The following is a 16,216-nucleotide window of genomic DNA, read 5'->3' as shown; positions in this document are numbered from 1 at the left end:
GCGGTCTCCAGAGTTGTCTGAGCTCTAGGGGAGACTTAACGAAGCCTCCACCCAGTCAGGGCCTTGTGCCACACCTGAAATGGAGAAAAAGCCCCAAGGCAAAAGTGTTCATTTTTGATTGAGCCCCCAAAGCTTTGAGGTATTTTTGTAAGTTTTCTTCAAACTAAAAATGCACTTGAGGACTTGTTTTCTTGGCAGTGTAGGTCATTTGACAGAATGTTCTGGCCCCTTGTTCCCTGTGAGTCATCCCAGTGTTAACAGCTTGGGGGCTCGGAGGGGTGAAGGGGAGGAGAGCCGAATTTGGTGAGTTCCCATTTGTCGACGCTGCTGGCCTCACCTCTACCTGTAACTACACAAACACGGTTCAGGCGTGCCTGGCGCCGTTTACTGTGAGGGTGTGAGCTCGGTCGCTTTTCACCTGCATGGATCAAACTTCAAGATGCTTGTACCTGAGCCACGAGGAGTCTGCCGCCACCACACGTTTGAACAGGCTCCCCTTGGCTCTCGCCTTGTCCGCTTGGAATTTGGAGCAGCAAACATACTTGTGTACGTTTTTCTGTACCTGAGCTTACATCAGAACAACCTTGTGACTCAAAGCCACCGCCCCATAGCAGCAGGTGGGGTTCTGATGAGTGGGGGGCTGGGAAGGGACCGGAAGGAATGTGCCTCAAGTACCAGTTGGCACCTGTCTTAGAAAGAGCCGCTGTCAGGCCGGTGGCTTAGCGTGCCTCTGGCATGCTGTCATCTCTCAACCCGTGAGCCCAGACACCTACCGGGAACCCCAGGCACAGATGCCTATAGCAAGTACCCCCAGGGACCGGCATATCTGCCTCCCCCTCCCGCTCCCGCTAATGGGAAAGCCATCACCGAGGAACGCTGTTCTCTTCACAGACCCCGGCGGCACCTTCCCTCATTCCTTGGGAGTCACTGGCCGTCCACGTCAGTAAACATCCAATCCCAGGCCTCCCGTGGATTCCTTCACAATCGTGAGGGTTAGCCAGTGACTTCCCCCAAGACACTGACTTGTCCACTCTCCTCTTGTGTGAGGCAGAATGAGTCGTGTCATTGCGGCCTGCGCCAAGCCTTCCTCTGGCCCAGCCATGGCACTGCCTCGGGCACAGCACACAGGAAGCTGTATTTTGTTATTCTGAATTCCTGGCTGGCCTCATGTTCTTGGATGAACCAGTGTCCTTGTACACAGTGTCTCTCCTCCCTCACTGATCAGGATTCTTGGCCGAGCAGCAGCCAGCTGACAGCTTCTGCAGCCGCTGAGTAATGGAGCCAGGCTCTGCAGCCCAAGCACCCACGGTGGCCTGCACAGGACCAGACTTGCCCCGTGTGCTGCCTCAGCCCAGCCCAGGAACCTCTAATTACACGTCTGCTGTTTGCAGGAGCCCAGGTGGCCTGGGCCGAGGCCCGGAAGAGAGCAAAGGTCTGCTGTCACTGCAGGCCAGCGCAGAATCCCCTGGAGCGCGAGGTCCAGACGCGCATTCCAATTTCATCACGGCCGTCTCTGAAACCACTGTCACACTGTGTCATCTCCCCACAGACCTTCCCATGTGCCCAAGTACAGTCAGAAACCGACCTGGCCCAGCAGGAGACTGAGGGTGGTGTGTTTTCCTCCACACAATATGGCATTGTCTCGGGGGGTGGCTCAAGTGGCAGAGCTCTGGCCCATTTGACTTGCCTGCAGATGTCCCAGTGTGAACAGCTCTCAGCTGTCAGGGACTTGCTGCCTGCCAAGCTCTGGGCACTCCAGATCCTGTGTGGTGGCTCCAGAACTGGAGAGACAGCCTTTTGAAGGGAAGTGGGGCAGAGTGGCGGGTGGCAGGGAGGAGGGATGTTATTTGTGGGGACCTGGGTTCCAAAAGAACTGTGCAGGACAAGGGATCAAAAAGTCACTGTCACCAGTGCTGACAATGCTCCTAGCCAGGGCCAGCAGCCAATGTATCATACAGGCTGCGCTGTGGGCCACCAAGATGGCGTCGTTGAACCAGTAAGGAAACCAAGACAGCAGCCAGAGATCCGTCTGGGGTTGGGTTCTGGAGTCACCTCTTTCCTTCCCTACTTAGTTGTTGGTAAATCTGTTTGACTGTTCATTTTTTTTTTTTTTTAATTTTCGAGACAGGGTTTTCGACTGTTCTTTAAAAATTCCGCCAGATGTTACAGTCAATTGCTGGGCATTGTCTGGCAACAAGACTGACAAAGGTCTCAGAGACTGGTTTAGGGATAGCAAGATGGGGAAGTCCAGCGACCTGAGTCTGCTTCCCGGAAGAAAATGATATCTCAGAGTCGCCCTTTGACCTCCACATGCACATACAATTACGCACACACATATACTCATGTATACGTGCACACCCACGGCCACACCCATACAAACTATTCTTTAAATGAACTAGCTTATGCCACTGACATGCTCATTTCAGGGTTTTTCTCTAAAGCCTGAAGTATCAGGTTGTGGGAAACTTTTCTGCTGTTGTTTAAGACAGGGTCTCTCTACACAGCCCTGGCTGTCCTACAAGTCACTATGTAGTCTACACTGGCCTCAAACTCACAGAGATCCTCTGAGTGCTGGGATTAAAGACATGTGCCACCACACCCAGCCTATGGGAAACTTCTATTTGTGTAATATTTGTTGCTATTCGGAGACACAGACTAGCACATTCTAGCTCAGGCTAACCTAAATTTACTCTGTACCCATGCTGGCCTTTGAACTTAGTGGTAAACCCCCTACCTCAGACTCCCAAGTGTTGGGATTACAGGCATGTGAGCCACCACACCATGGGAATTCTTCCCCTTAAATTGTATAAAGATGTGGTGTCTTCAGTAACTACAAAAAGCATCTTTATATATACAGACTTTCGATGAACAGCTCCGCTATAGGCAAGGGGAGGTCGTCTGCCCACCCCACACGTTATTCCTTCCTTCCTTCATCCCCATCTCAATGCCCATTTTCATCAACACAAACTTGTATTATTCTTTTTTTTTTTTTTTTTTTTTTTTTGGTTTTTCGAGACAGGGTTTCTCTGTGGCTTTGGAGCCTGTCCTGGAACTAGCTCTGTAGACCAGGCTGGTCTCGAACTCACAGAGATCCGCCTGCCTCTGCCTCCCAAGTGCTGGGATTAAAGGCGTGCACCACCACCGCCCGGCTTGTATTATTCTTTCTGAATCACACATGAATACCATACCCTCAGGTGTGCACGAAACAGTGTACGGTACACACACACCAGTGTGTGCTGAAAGATCAGGGCTGCCTGGGTTGTTCACCTGTGTTTCCGGGGAGCACTTGTAGCCTCACCTCTCTCCCTCACTGGGTCTAGCCTGGGGTCTAGCGTGAAGGGTTTTCACGGAAGCTCAGCAGCCTAATCCTGAGGATACCTTTTCAGTTCCTTCTGGGGTTAGAAATCCTCACGTCAGAAGATTTTCTCCTCTAAACAAGAGTCCCAGCTAAAAACAAGGCACTACCTGTATTTTCAGAGCGGTTTAGGGCAGCAGCCTTTCCGGGTTCCTAGCCAGGACGGGGCAATATCCGGTGGTGGGGATTGGCTCTCAGTGGGTCCTGCCCTCCTGCTAAACATGGAAATCCGGAAGCAAGAATAAGCTATGATGGAAGCCCAAGGGTGTCTGTGGGTACAGAATGGTCTATGTCCATGGGTCTCGGTACTCTGTCAGAGATGGGTTTGAGAGGAAGAAGCCCAAAGGGAAGGGCAGGCTAAGGCGAATGCAGGTGCTTTCTGTGAAGGAAGCCAAGTTCTCACAAGAATGCGTCACAGACAATGAACAGAAAGGATGCCCCCATCCCGAGAAGCAAGTTTTGTCCCTCCCAACATTTGTTTTAGGTGATGCCCTCAGCCATCTCCCCTGAGCCCACGTCCCACCCATTCCATGGCCCTTTCACTTCCCTGACTAACAGACACGTAAAATTAGAACTCTGATCCACAGTCAGGAAAATAGGCATTTTCAAACACAAACATGTATAAAATTCAAGTCACTGAGCACATAAGGAAAATTAAAAGCTGAACATGGTTCTATACACCTGTAACCCCAGTACTTGGGGCTTGAGAAAAGATCATCTTGAGTTCAAGGCCAGTGTGGGCTACAGAGTGAGACCTTATCCCAAAACAAACAAACAAAAAATAGAAAACAACAACTAAGAAAAAAAGAGGAGAGGAAGAAGCTCAAAGCAAAAGTAGTACCAGAGATACTGGCCTACCACACAGGAGGCCCCAAATTCAATCACCAACACTGCCAGAAGTCTAACCCTCATGCAAACATTTCACAAAGCAAACAGATGTTAAAACAACAGTCCTCAGAGATTAAACAGAGTAGTCTATCCATGAAACAAGAACAGGATGTAGGGCTGGAGAGATGGCTCAGTGGTTAAGAGCATTGCCTGCTCTTCCAAAGGTCATGAGTTCAATTCCCAGCAACCACATGGTGGCTCACAACCATCTGTAATGGGGTTTGGTGCCCTCTTCTGGCCTGCAGACACAGACAGACAGAATACTGTATACATAATAAATAAATAAATATTTAAAAAAAAAAAAAAAGAACAGGATGTAATGTAAAAAACCCAGGGGCTAGAATCTGAGACATGGAATAGAGAGGAAGAGAGAGGAAATAATTAAAACATAGGAAAGGGGTTCAGGGTAGGGGGTGGCTCAGCGGGTAAAAAGCACTTGCCACAGTAACCAGAGAACTTGGGCTCAATCCCTGGAACACACAGGAAGAGTCAGATGTGATGGCTGAGCTCTCTAAACCTGGTGTCCCCGCAGTGAGACAGGAGGCAGATTGGCCTGAACGTCACAGGCCAGGGAGGCAGCTGGCAGTCCACTGTACAGTGGCAGAAGCAAGAGACCCTGCGCAACATGGTGGGAAGTTGAGAATTGGATCCTAAAAGTGTCCTCTGTCCTTTACACATATGCAGGGATATACGTGTGCCCACACTCACATGTACACAATCAATCAATCAATCAATCAGAAAGAGCGCTGGGCGTAGACTTTAGTGGTGCAGTATTTGCTGAGCGTGTGTGAAGCCCTGGGCTCAATCCCCAGCACTGCAAAATAAATGAACGAAACATAAAACTTTCCTGTTTGAAGATACGGGAACATGACAGCACATCTGGATACATTTTCCAAAAACTCCACCCAACTCCCACCAAAAAAAATGAGGAGGAAGAGGGGGAGAGGGGAAAGGAGGAGGAAGAAGAGAAGGGAAGACAAAGAAAAATTATTTTGAACTTAAAATGTTATACTCAGTCGCCAGCCTCAGCATTTTCAATAGTTTTTGTTTTTGTTTTTAAAGACAGGGTCATGTAGCCCAGGACAGCCTTGAACTTCTGATCTTCCCACTTCCACCTTCCAAGTAATGGGATACCAGGTGTGCCCTGGGTGTCTGTTGGTTGTGGGCAGGGTGGTGAATCTGACACACATCTCTCTACCTTTAGAGTTCTCATCTGCACCAGCGACGTCCCAGATTCATCAAATCTGTCCTTTATTCCTACAGAAGCGGTCTGTTCTCACTATGCTCCTGACCCTATCTCCTCAGACGAATCTGGGGTCTTGACTCCTATAATTCCCTTTAAGTCATGCATAGACACCGTTTACTCTAAGTTGTAAGGGCTGCTTTGCTCGGCATTGCCATGGGTGTCACAGCCCCCCCCCCCACTTCTTAGATTCTTTCCGATTGTTCTGCTGGGTGGCAGTTTGTGTCAGTCGGCTTTCATCACTGTGACGGACACCCGAGATAAGCCAGCCTCCAAAGACTGGAGGTTTATTTGCGTTCGCAGGTTTGGAGGCTTGGAACCATTGCTTTCCGGCCCATGGTGAGGTGGCTCATTATTGTAGGGAGTTTAAAGGGGCAGAAAACCTCTGACCTCATGGCTAGGACAAAGAAAAAGACTTGAGTCCCGTGACCCTCTTCAGTGGCACCGTTGCCAAGGACCAGAAAACCTACCACAGTCCACCGTAGTTAGGTAACCACCCCGGACTTCCCATGCTGAGAATTCATTTTGCCTGGTTTTAAACTTTATAGCGAAGAAGTTTCAGGAACCAGCAGTGGAGCTAGAGAAATAGATTTGCTAAATCCTGACCTGGCCATAGGCAAACATGACCGGACCAAGGGTTAACACAGGGTCACCGTCACCCAGCCTGGTCTCCATGGCCCTCGAGCATACGTGGCACTCACGAGAACTTTCACTGACGTGCCTGAATCAGAGACACGATGGCGACACAACTGTGCCCTGATCATGCTTACCAGCAGCTGCGCCCATGGAAAAGCCAAATTGGTGGATGTCAGCGGATCACGGGAGTCCACGCTCCTACTGGGTCTTTGTGGCTCAGTAAATCCTCAGATTCTAACAGAGCTCGTCCTGGCCTCCTCCTCTTGGTTGAGAGTACCCCATTTTCAACTTTTGGGTTTTTTCCAGGGTTGTCACTACCCTCACGCCCCAGGGGTCTGCCGGGATTTAGCCGGGGAGCAGAGAGCCATTTTCTGCAGTCTGGCCTTTCTCGGGTTGAGCGCGCAGTTTGGTTATGTTTGATCGGAAGACGGTTCCAAGATTCCAGGCTCCGGGGGACACTTCAGTGGTCTTCCAGAAGGGTGATTACGTTAACTTGGACCCGCTTGCTTCAAGGGTTCAAAAGTAAGTTCACCGACTCCGTTCTTGGAGGCCTTGGGAAAGACCTCGCCGCCTATTGGGCAGATCACCCAAAGTCCCCTACCGACACCACCTGTGACCTTCTGAGTCTTCTGGGGGAAACCAGGATACCAGTTGTCAGCTAGGAAGGCACAGATTTGCAGACAACCAGTCACCAGCTAGCCCCAAGGTAAAAGACAACCGTCTAACCAGAGGATTTAGGCGAACATACAGCACCCGAGCCCCGGACCTGGCGATCCGCAAATGAGTTTGTTGGGTCTGCTGACACTGTAGTCTTTCCAAAGCGAAAGGATCGAGATCTAATCTGACTCCTGCTACTGCGCATGCGGTCAGAAGGTACAGATAGGTGGCCGCCTCTGCTTTGACTTTGTCGATAAAAAAAAAAAAAGGAATGATAAAGGGGTACTTTAAATTGGGACCCTGCCAGCCTGGCCTACAAGAGCTAATTTCAGAACAGGCTCCAAAGCTACAGAGAAACCCTGTCTCAAAAAAACCAAATAAATAAATAAATAAATAATAAAAAAATGGGACCTTGGCAACAGCTAGTAGCTAACCTCTCTAGATGACTCAGTGGAGGCAGGGTGGCCCCCTTGTTTAAAACTTACCCTCACCGGGCGGTGGTCTGGTTGGTGTTCTGTTTGTGACATTCTATTAGGCAGAAATGGCTTTTCCATCCTCTTTCTTTTCTTTTGTTTTTTGAGACAGGGTTTCTATGTGTATCCCTGGCCATACCAGAACTCGATCTGTAGACCTGAGATAGCCTCCAACTCCAGAGATTCACCTGCCTCTGCCTCCTGCATGCTGGTTTAAAGGCCTGTGCCACCACCGCCTGCCTCATTCCATCTTTAAAGCTAACTTGGAGATATTTACCCATCACTCAGGTGATGGACATTTAAATTTCTCCTCCCTAGAGAGAAAAGAGGGGCACAATGACTGTTGAGGAGACAGAAGAAGATGCCAGGGAAAGGAGTTGACACAACATTACCCTTTAGACAATGAGTTTTAGATCTGGGGTGGGGGGAGAGGCACATGACCGTGGGGGCTGTGGTCCGAAAGCATTCTGAGGGACAGGACATAATAACAGAGGCAAGTGTGATAGGAAAAGGGTGGCAGAGCATTGCAGACAGAGCTAGCTTAAGGTGGGAGAGCAAAGGAGGCATCATCCTGGCGGGGGGCTCAGCAATAATAAGCAAGCCTTATTAAGGTTTCCTTGGGGATTGCAGGGCCATAGCTCAAAGTCAGTTTCTGCAGATGGGGAACCACATTTGTTAGAATTCTGTTCTAGCTGAACCATGATGACCCACACCTTTAATCCCAGTGTAATGGTCTGTCCTGTCCCTTTAAGAGACAAGCCTGCTCACTCCCTGTCCCCTCCCCCCATCCACCGCCAAGGCAGGTGGATCTTCCATCTGCTTCCTGCTTGAGATCTCTTCCTTCTGTCTCTCTCAAAGAGGCAGCTGCTGCAGGGGCTCCTCTCCTCTCTCTCCCTTCCCCCACCTCTCTCTCTGTCTCTCTCTCATCACCTATCTCCTTCCCTTTCCCCCTTTCCCTTCTCTTCCACAACCCACTAAATAAATATCCAACCTCATTTTGCATGGTGTACCTATCCAGCTATGTCTCACCCACCATGCTGTGGCTCCTAGTGGGTGGGACTGGTTGCCCCCGCCAAGGTCTCTCACCCGCCACCACGTGGCTCCCTGCCTGGAACCTGCTGCCTTCTGCCACCACTTGGGGACCTGTGGTGTTTTATTTTTACCGTTACTTTTACCATAACACCCAACACTCAGGAGGCCGAGTCAGCAGATCTCTGTGAGTTCAAGGCCAGCCTGGTCTATAGAGTGAGTTCCAGGGCAGGCTCCAAAGCTACAGAGAACAGATTTGTTAAGTCCTGAGGCCAGAGAGACCGGAGCAGCTGGAGGCTACCTCATCCTGAACAGCTTTGATCCTGGAACCTTGGTAGGGGTGAAGGCATTGAAAGAATGAAGGACAGACGGGCATCCACAGAAAAGCTGGGGTCCAATGGGCCCAACAACCTCAGCTCTTTCATTGTGAACAACACAAGGGGAGGGGTTAGCTCATCCGGGAGGAGGTCTCTGTCAGGAGCCACATCAGGCTGTGAACCCTGGAGGAGGAAGCTGCAGCTGCTAGCTTTTCACACACTGGTCAATCACTCATCGACCTCAGTACTTGTGCACACTGCCAAAACTCACATTCAGACCCGAGGGAGGCTTTGCCACTGCAGGGGTCCTTGACACAGCTATGCCCATATCAGCAATACACACGATGCAATATGCGTTCAACCAAGGCTTCATCTGTCCTTGATACATTCACTCAGGGATTCCTGGGCTTCCCACAAGGGGCTTGTCAACTCTTGTTTCAGAGGACAAAGCAGGGCAGGAGGTGGATCTGGTCTCACTGCATTCTTACATGTGGTCTTCTGGGGCTTGTGGGTTACTTCATTGCTATTTGCTGATTTTAGATATTGCCAAACAGCTGTCTAAAAGGGTTCCCACCTGCAGCCTGCAGCTCCAGTTACTCCCTGCCCCCAGGGCTGGTGCTGCTGGACAGGAGGGAGAAGACCCGGTTCTTCCCCACCTTACTGGAATGTTTACCAAAATGACCACTGTGAAGGTGAGATCAAAGCCAGGCTCTCTGACTATGTTCCACTGAAGTTAAAAATCAGAACAGAGGGAGAACAGGAAAAAAACGTGGAAAGAAAACAGACTACTTATATTTGAAAATAACCAGAATTGCACACGTGTGTGTATGATATATAATACATTGATTTAAATGTTTACATTAGGAGAGAAAAACAACCTCAAAATTAGTGAGATAGCATCCAGCTTCAGCCAGAAATGGTTCAGAAAGAAAAGAATGAGAATATCAATTTCCGGCCGCCAGGTAAGGTGGCACACTTCTCTATCCCAGCACTCAGAAGGCAGAGGCAGGCGGATTTCTGGTTTCTTTTTTTTTTTTTTTAATTATGTATACAATATTCTGTCTGCGTGTATGCCTGCAGGCCAGAAGAGGGCACCAGACCCCATTACAGATGGTTGTGAGCCACCATGTGGTTGCTGGGAATTGAACTCTGGACCCCTGGAAGAGCAGGCAATGCTCTTAACCTCTGAGCCATCTCTCCATTGATTTCTGGTTTCAAGGTCAGCCTGGCCTACAGAGTGAGTTCCAGTACCGCCAGGACTACACAGAGAAACCCCATCTCAAAAAACAAAAGACAAAACAAACAAGACTGGCAGCTTCTTGAAGGCTTTCGCTCAGCTGGCCGAGTGCTTGCCTAGCCTGCACTAAGCACACAGGCCCTGGGCTCTACCCTGGTGCCATAGAAAACCAGGCAAAATGGCGTCTTCTCAGCATTTGGGAGGAACAAGCAGGGAGATCAGATGTTCAAGGTCATCTCTGGCCACACAACAAGCTGAAGGCCAACCTGGGACCTGAGACTCTGACAGAAGGAAGGACCAACCAATCCTGTCACCTATGAAGAACTTGAGCCGCGTGCTGGTGAGATGGCTCAGTGGGCAAAGGCACTGGCTGGAGCTCAGACACGGGGACCCATGTGGTGGAGAGTGAGAATCCACTCCCACAGGTTTTCCTCTGGCCTTTCACCTCATCTCCCTTCTCTCCCACCCCCTTCTTGGCTGCTCCCTACCCCACTCCTACCCCCAGGGCAGGCCGTCCTGGCTGAGCAGGCCAGGAGGAGCAAGCCAGTAGGCAGTATTCCTCCGTGTGGCCTCTGCTTTGCTTCTCTCAGTGATGGGGTGTGATATGGGAGTGTAAGATGGAATAGACCCTTCCTTCCTGGTGTGCTTCAGGCCAGGACGTTTAACCACAGCCATAGAAACCTTAACTAAGACAGGGCAGCTTGACAACATGTCAATTTAGCAGGACAACAGCAGTACTTTCCTCCACGACAGACTGTGACCTCTGTCTGAAGCCAGGGGCATCTGTCAGGTTTACAGGGCCAGGCATGAAATCCCTCCTGTCAGCCTTCCCACGGAGCGGGCCACAGTATTTGGTTACCCCTACAACCCCCATGGCACTAGCACACTTATGAGCACATCTTGATTGGCAGGTCGGTGTCAGCGTGCGGGGCTGGCTGTAATACCATGGGTGACCCCTTTCCCAGATGCCTGCACGGTGAAAGCTAGGCAACCGGAGGAAGTTTTCACATCAGTCCAGCCTGATCGCTCTCCATCCTGTAGTCAGCGTGTTGAACTTTAAGGGAGTAATCGATTCATAAAAGGACGGTCATGTTAAAACCTAGGTGTCCCACAGAAACACTCCCCGGCTCTCCTGCAAAAATCAGTTCCGCCCGCTGGCACACTTCCAAGTCATACTGAGCTGTAAAACAAGCCAACTTGCAAAGCGGTGTACACAACGGCTCCTATTGTTTATGTATTTACAAATAAATGTCCACATGTGCAAAAGAACACAGGGTGTCTACGCTCATGCCGTTAGTGTGTAAGCTCACAGAAAGGCTGGGGGAGCACAAGGTGGCACTTCCGTGGAGACGAGGGGGGACGGGGGCAAGAAGACATTTCAAGTCTTGCTTGTAAAGCCTTCATGGTTGAGACCTTTCTGCCGAGCAGATATTGACACATTTGTATAATTAAATATTTTAAAGTGCTCTGAGACCCAGCCGGTACTGACATGACGTCTCACAGACTAATAACATGATATGATCTACCACCAGGGATAATTGTTCTAAGTGTGCCGAAGGGCTGTGGTTCCTGCAAGCATAACCAAGTACTAGACGAGGTGATCTCACTCCTGCCTGTGTGCTATGCACACTCCATTCTCCCTCGGGTGGATGATTGCAGGCCTCATAGAAGGGGCCAGGCCTCCCGACTCAATCGCTAGAGCTTACCACCCACCCACACATGCAAACTGACCACACGGCATAGCTCCGGCTGCAGGTCTGCCAACTCAAGAAGAAACCCACCTTGTGGAAGAGAGGCCTGTGGAACCCAGGACCAACACCAACCGCATTCCAGCTGGGTCCAGAATCAGAATGCATCATCTCCTCGGTGCTTAGGAAGACAGGGACCCGAGCAGGGCACTTCTACTCATGGCCTAGCTGCACAAAAGCTTCCAAGAGAAGACGTGAATCCGACAGGGCAGATCCGGCCTTCCGCCATCCACCCAGCACCTTCTACTGTCTGTCTGCTCAGCGTCCCTCACTGCCACACTTTGGTTTTTGAAAACCGTGAGTTCTAATGTTAACACCTGAGAAACTAGTAGTGATGCTGCCTCAGCTCTAGCCAAAGGCCCGCTAGTGCTTTCTTTATAAAGGTTTGCTTTTTATTTTTACATGTGTGTTTGCATTCATGTACATGTGCACCACATACATGTCTGGTGCCCATGGAGGCTGGAAGAGGGTGTTGGATCCCCAAAACTGGAGTTACGGATGGTTGTGAGCCGACCCAATCCTCTGCAAGAGCAGCCAGTACTGAGATCTCTTTCCAGTTCCTCTGATTTTAATTTTAAGCCACCTGAAAGCCTCTACAAACTGAATTTAAAAACAAAAACAAAAAACGTGCTTGTTTGAGTCAGGGTCACCTTATGAAGCACAGGTTGTCCTGGAACTCACAGCAATCCTTCTGCCTTTTCCTGAATGCTGAGATTACAAACATGCATTCATGCTAGACCTAAAAACTTTAAAATAAGTGATCACCTGTGGGGCTGGAGAGATGGCTCAGAAGAGCACTGACTGCTCTTCCAGAGGACCGGGGTTCAGTTCCCAGCATCCACATAGCAGTTCATAACTGTCTGTATCTCTAGTTCCAGGGAATCTGACACCCTCACGCAGACATATGCAGACAAAAAAACCACCAATGCACTTAAGGTAAAATCATGTGCACAAAAAGGGATTGTGAGCAAAATTATAAAGTTAAAATAAGTCAGCAAGTTGCTGAGGTGCCCCAGGGAGGCTGAAGCCCTGAGAGACTGCATCTGACCTATGATGGGAGCATGTTTGGGAGGCTGAAGCCCTGCCCTGCAAGCTGCAGGAATGGAGATGGTGATACAGTGATGGAGCAGGTGCCGGGGATGGCCATAACAGAGGAGATGTAGGTAGATACGATAACCTAGGAGGGGCCAGGTGGATGGTGATAATGGGGGAGGTGTCAGGAGATGGTGGTAAAGGAGGAGGTGCCAGGGGATGGCGATAAAGGCAATTGTCTTAGTCAGGGTCTCTATCGCTGTGATGTTACGCCATGACCAAGGGGTTATTTCCTCTACACTTCCAGGTCACAGTCCATCACTAAGGGAATCAGGGCAGAAGCTCAAGCAGGGCAGGAACCTGGAGGCAGGAAGTAGAACACTGCCTACAGTTTGCTCGGCTGACTTCTTGCCCACTTGCCATACAAACACGTCACTGTTAAACCATAATTTTCCTTTCTTCTTCATCCGCGAGATCTCCTATTAGTAACACAATATAAAACGAGCCAACTCTCAAAAGTCCCAGATTCACCAATTCAAACATTTTAGAAGTTCAATCTCCTTATTAAACATCCAAAGTCTCTTTCAAAGCTCAAGTATTTCTAAAATATCCATAGCCTCTCTGAAACTCTGAACCGTGGGCTCCTGTAAAAATCAAACATTTTCTGACCCCGAGAGGAAGAAGCGGGGCGCAGTCACACTCAGATCCACAGTGGAAGGTGCAATGCCAGGCTTGCAGTACTCACGATTTTCTGGACACCAAAGGGCTCGTCACACAGCTTGTCTCCAGAGCTCAGACCAGCTCCACACCACGTCTGCTGCTGTCCTTGGTGATTGTCCCATAGTACTGGCATCTCCAAAATATTGGGATCTCTGCAACTAGGTTGTAGCTTCACCCATAGCCTCTTCAAACTCTCATTGGAACTCCAACGCTACCACATGGTTCCAAGTCTCCACTTTTCTCCACGATCGTTTCAGTCCTGGGGCTTCTACCACCACCAGACTGCATCTTCACCAACAGCCTCTCCTGGACTCTCTTCGGGGACTCCAGTGCTGCCACACAGCACCAAGCCTCAGCTGCTCCCCATGGCCCTTCATGCTTTCAAAACCAATACCACCTGGGCGACTGCACGCATTACTAAGCTCATTTACCAGCATTAGCTGCAGCCTCGGCCCCCTCTGGACCACAGCTTCTGTGTGCTGACCCTGAGGAAGGGCTTCCAGATTCCCGATCCCCCACGATGCTGGTCTCTTCTCAGTCATTGCGAGCTCCTCGGCTCTAACTGATCTGTGCCAGGTGTTTCGCCCCAGTGGCGCTGCCATCTTGCTAATCGTGGCTCGTTCTTCAGCCCCAGCTGACCAGAACCACAGATTCTTAAGATATGCAATGGCCTGGATACTCTTTAAGCAACTCTCAAACGTCCCTCTGGAACTTCCCAAGCCAGGCCTGTCATCTGCGCTGCTCCCAACAGGGCCCTTTAATCCGCCAAGCCCCCTGCCCAGAATGGCCTGGTGAGATCTAAGCACTCAGTGGCTCTTCCAGGCCAAAGTTGCAAAATCTTTCCACAGTCTTCCCAAAACACAGTCAGGTCTGTCACAGCAATATTCTACAACCAATTTGTTTACATTCGGGTTTCTATTGCTGTGATAAAACACCATGATCAAAAGCAACTTGAGGAAAGAGTTTATTTAGCTCACAGTTCCACAGCCTAGTCCATCACTGAAGGAAGTCAGGGCAGGGGCTCTAGCGGGGAGCTGGAGGCAGAAGCTGATTCAAAGGCCATGGGGGAGTACTGTTTACTGGCCTGCTCAGTCTGCTTTCTTATAACACCCGGGACCATCAGCCCATGGTTGGCACCGCCCACACCAGCTGAGTCCTCCTGTATCAATCATCAATCAAGAAAATGCAGCCCAGGCTTGCCCACAGGCCAGTCTGGTGGGGACATTTTCTCAACTGAAGTCCCCTCTTCTAGCTTGGGTCAAGTTGACAGAAGAGCTCGTGAACACAGTGAAGATGGTGAAGCTTCCGCCAACTCCCAAACTTTCCTTCCCAGCACTGAAGCTCTTGTCAGTACGGTTTGTTCAAGACACTTTAGGGCTCTGTGCCAAGAGCACACCAGAGACAAGGAACGGTACCTGCAGGCCCCAGGTGAGCTCCTGTCCTCGGCCCTCACCCTCTGGTCCCACGCGGGAGTTCAAGGGAAGGAGCTAGTCTGCACCACAGGCTGTATGAGCCTGACCAGTTCCTGCTCCTCGGGGGCTGGGGCCCAGCTGCTGCCCACTCACCAAAGCAAAGATGAGATACTTCCTAAAACCACCCAGGGGCTTTGGCAGAATGGGCTTCAGGAGTTAATATTCCCCTCGATCCTACGTGAGGCACCAGCAGAACATGGACAGAGGGCCCAGACCCCAGGATGACACAGCTGGCTACACATTAAATGTGCTTCATGGCACCCTGTGGCTTTGGACACTTAGGACACACCAGGGCAGAGGGTACCCTGGATTAGAGTGTGTGTACACCACCCCGGAGTTAGGGGTGCGCACCACCCTGGAGTTAGGGGTGTGCACCAGCCTTGTATTGTTTTGTGGTGTGGAAATCAAACCTGGGTTTCGTGCATGGGAGGGGGCTTTCCACTAACAGAGTTACCCACCCCCAACTCCCTCCCTGGGTTTTAGCCAATGAAAAAAGCAAAGAGAAAAAACAGAACTGTGTGGTATCTATTCTGTGCAAAATAGGAAAGAAAACTCAAGCATGGTGAGGCACACCGGTACTCAAGCTGAGGCAGGGGCACTGTGAGCTGCCTTTACAAAACCACAACAGGAAGAAATTGTAGGTACCAAGGCCACTCCCAACAGAAGTGCCCACTGTTAGGTGCTGGGTAAAAAAGTGCTGTTAGCCTAGTCCTCTTTGGGGTACCACTTTGTACCCAGAAAAGGAGGGTTGACTTCCACTGCTCTGCCCCTCAGCAGCCCTCAGAGCAGTGGTAGCTATAACTCTTTTGAGATGAAAAAACTATTAAAAAAGGAAATGGCACTCACGTACACACCATGGTGAAGTCACTGTGAGCCCAGACTGCGGAAGAGGCAGCCCACTGACTGGCTACACCCCATGCCTAACCCCAGGCCACTTTTCCACATGTACAGCCCACCCCACCCCAGCCACCCCCAGTTCCGGGTCCCAGTCACCTGTTAGTGAGGAGCAGGCTGGACTAGCGTGGCAGGCAGAGCAGCCCAAGGGCTGGAATCTTATCAACCCCAGAGCTAACAGGCTACAACTAGCCAGACCTGAGGGCTTGATGAGACAGCTTCCTGGAGCCCCCGCTCCACACTCAGAAGGAGAAACCTTCACTCCAGATGTGCAGGCTGACACAACCTCCTCTAAAGCCTTCTCTCAGGGCGGGCTTTGCCCAGTGGCCTGCGGCTGCTCCGGGACATAGCCAGGTTGTGCGCTGCAGTGTGGAGGTCACAACCAACGGTGATTATAGCAGAGAACAGTTTGAGGTATCACAAGACAAGGGTCTCGGTCTAGCCCAGGCTGGTCTGGAACTAAACGACCTAGGCTGGTCACAAACCACCTCTGGCCTTTGGTTTTCCTTGCCATA

The sequence above is a fragment of the Chionomys nivalis genome, chromosome 11, assembly GCF_950005125.1.
Source record: "Chionomys nivalis chromosome 11, mChiNiv1.1, whole genome shotgun sequence".
Classification (NCBI taxonomy): domain Eukaryota; kingdom Metazoa; phylum Chordata; class Mammalia; order Rodentia; family Cricetidae; genus Chionomys; species Chionomys nivalis.
The sequence above is the reverse complement of the archived record's forward strand: the minus strand, read 5'-3'. Positions refer to the sequence as shown.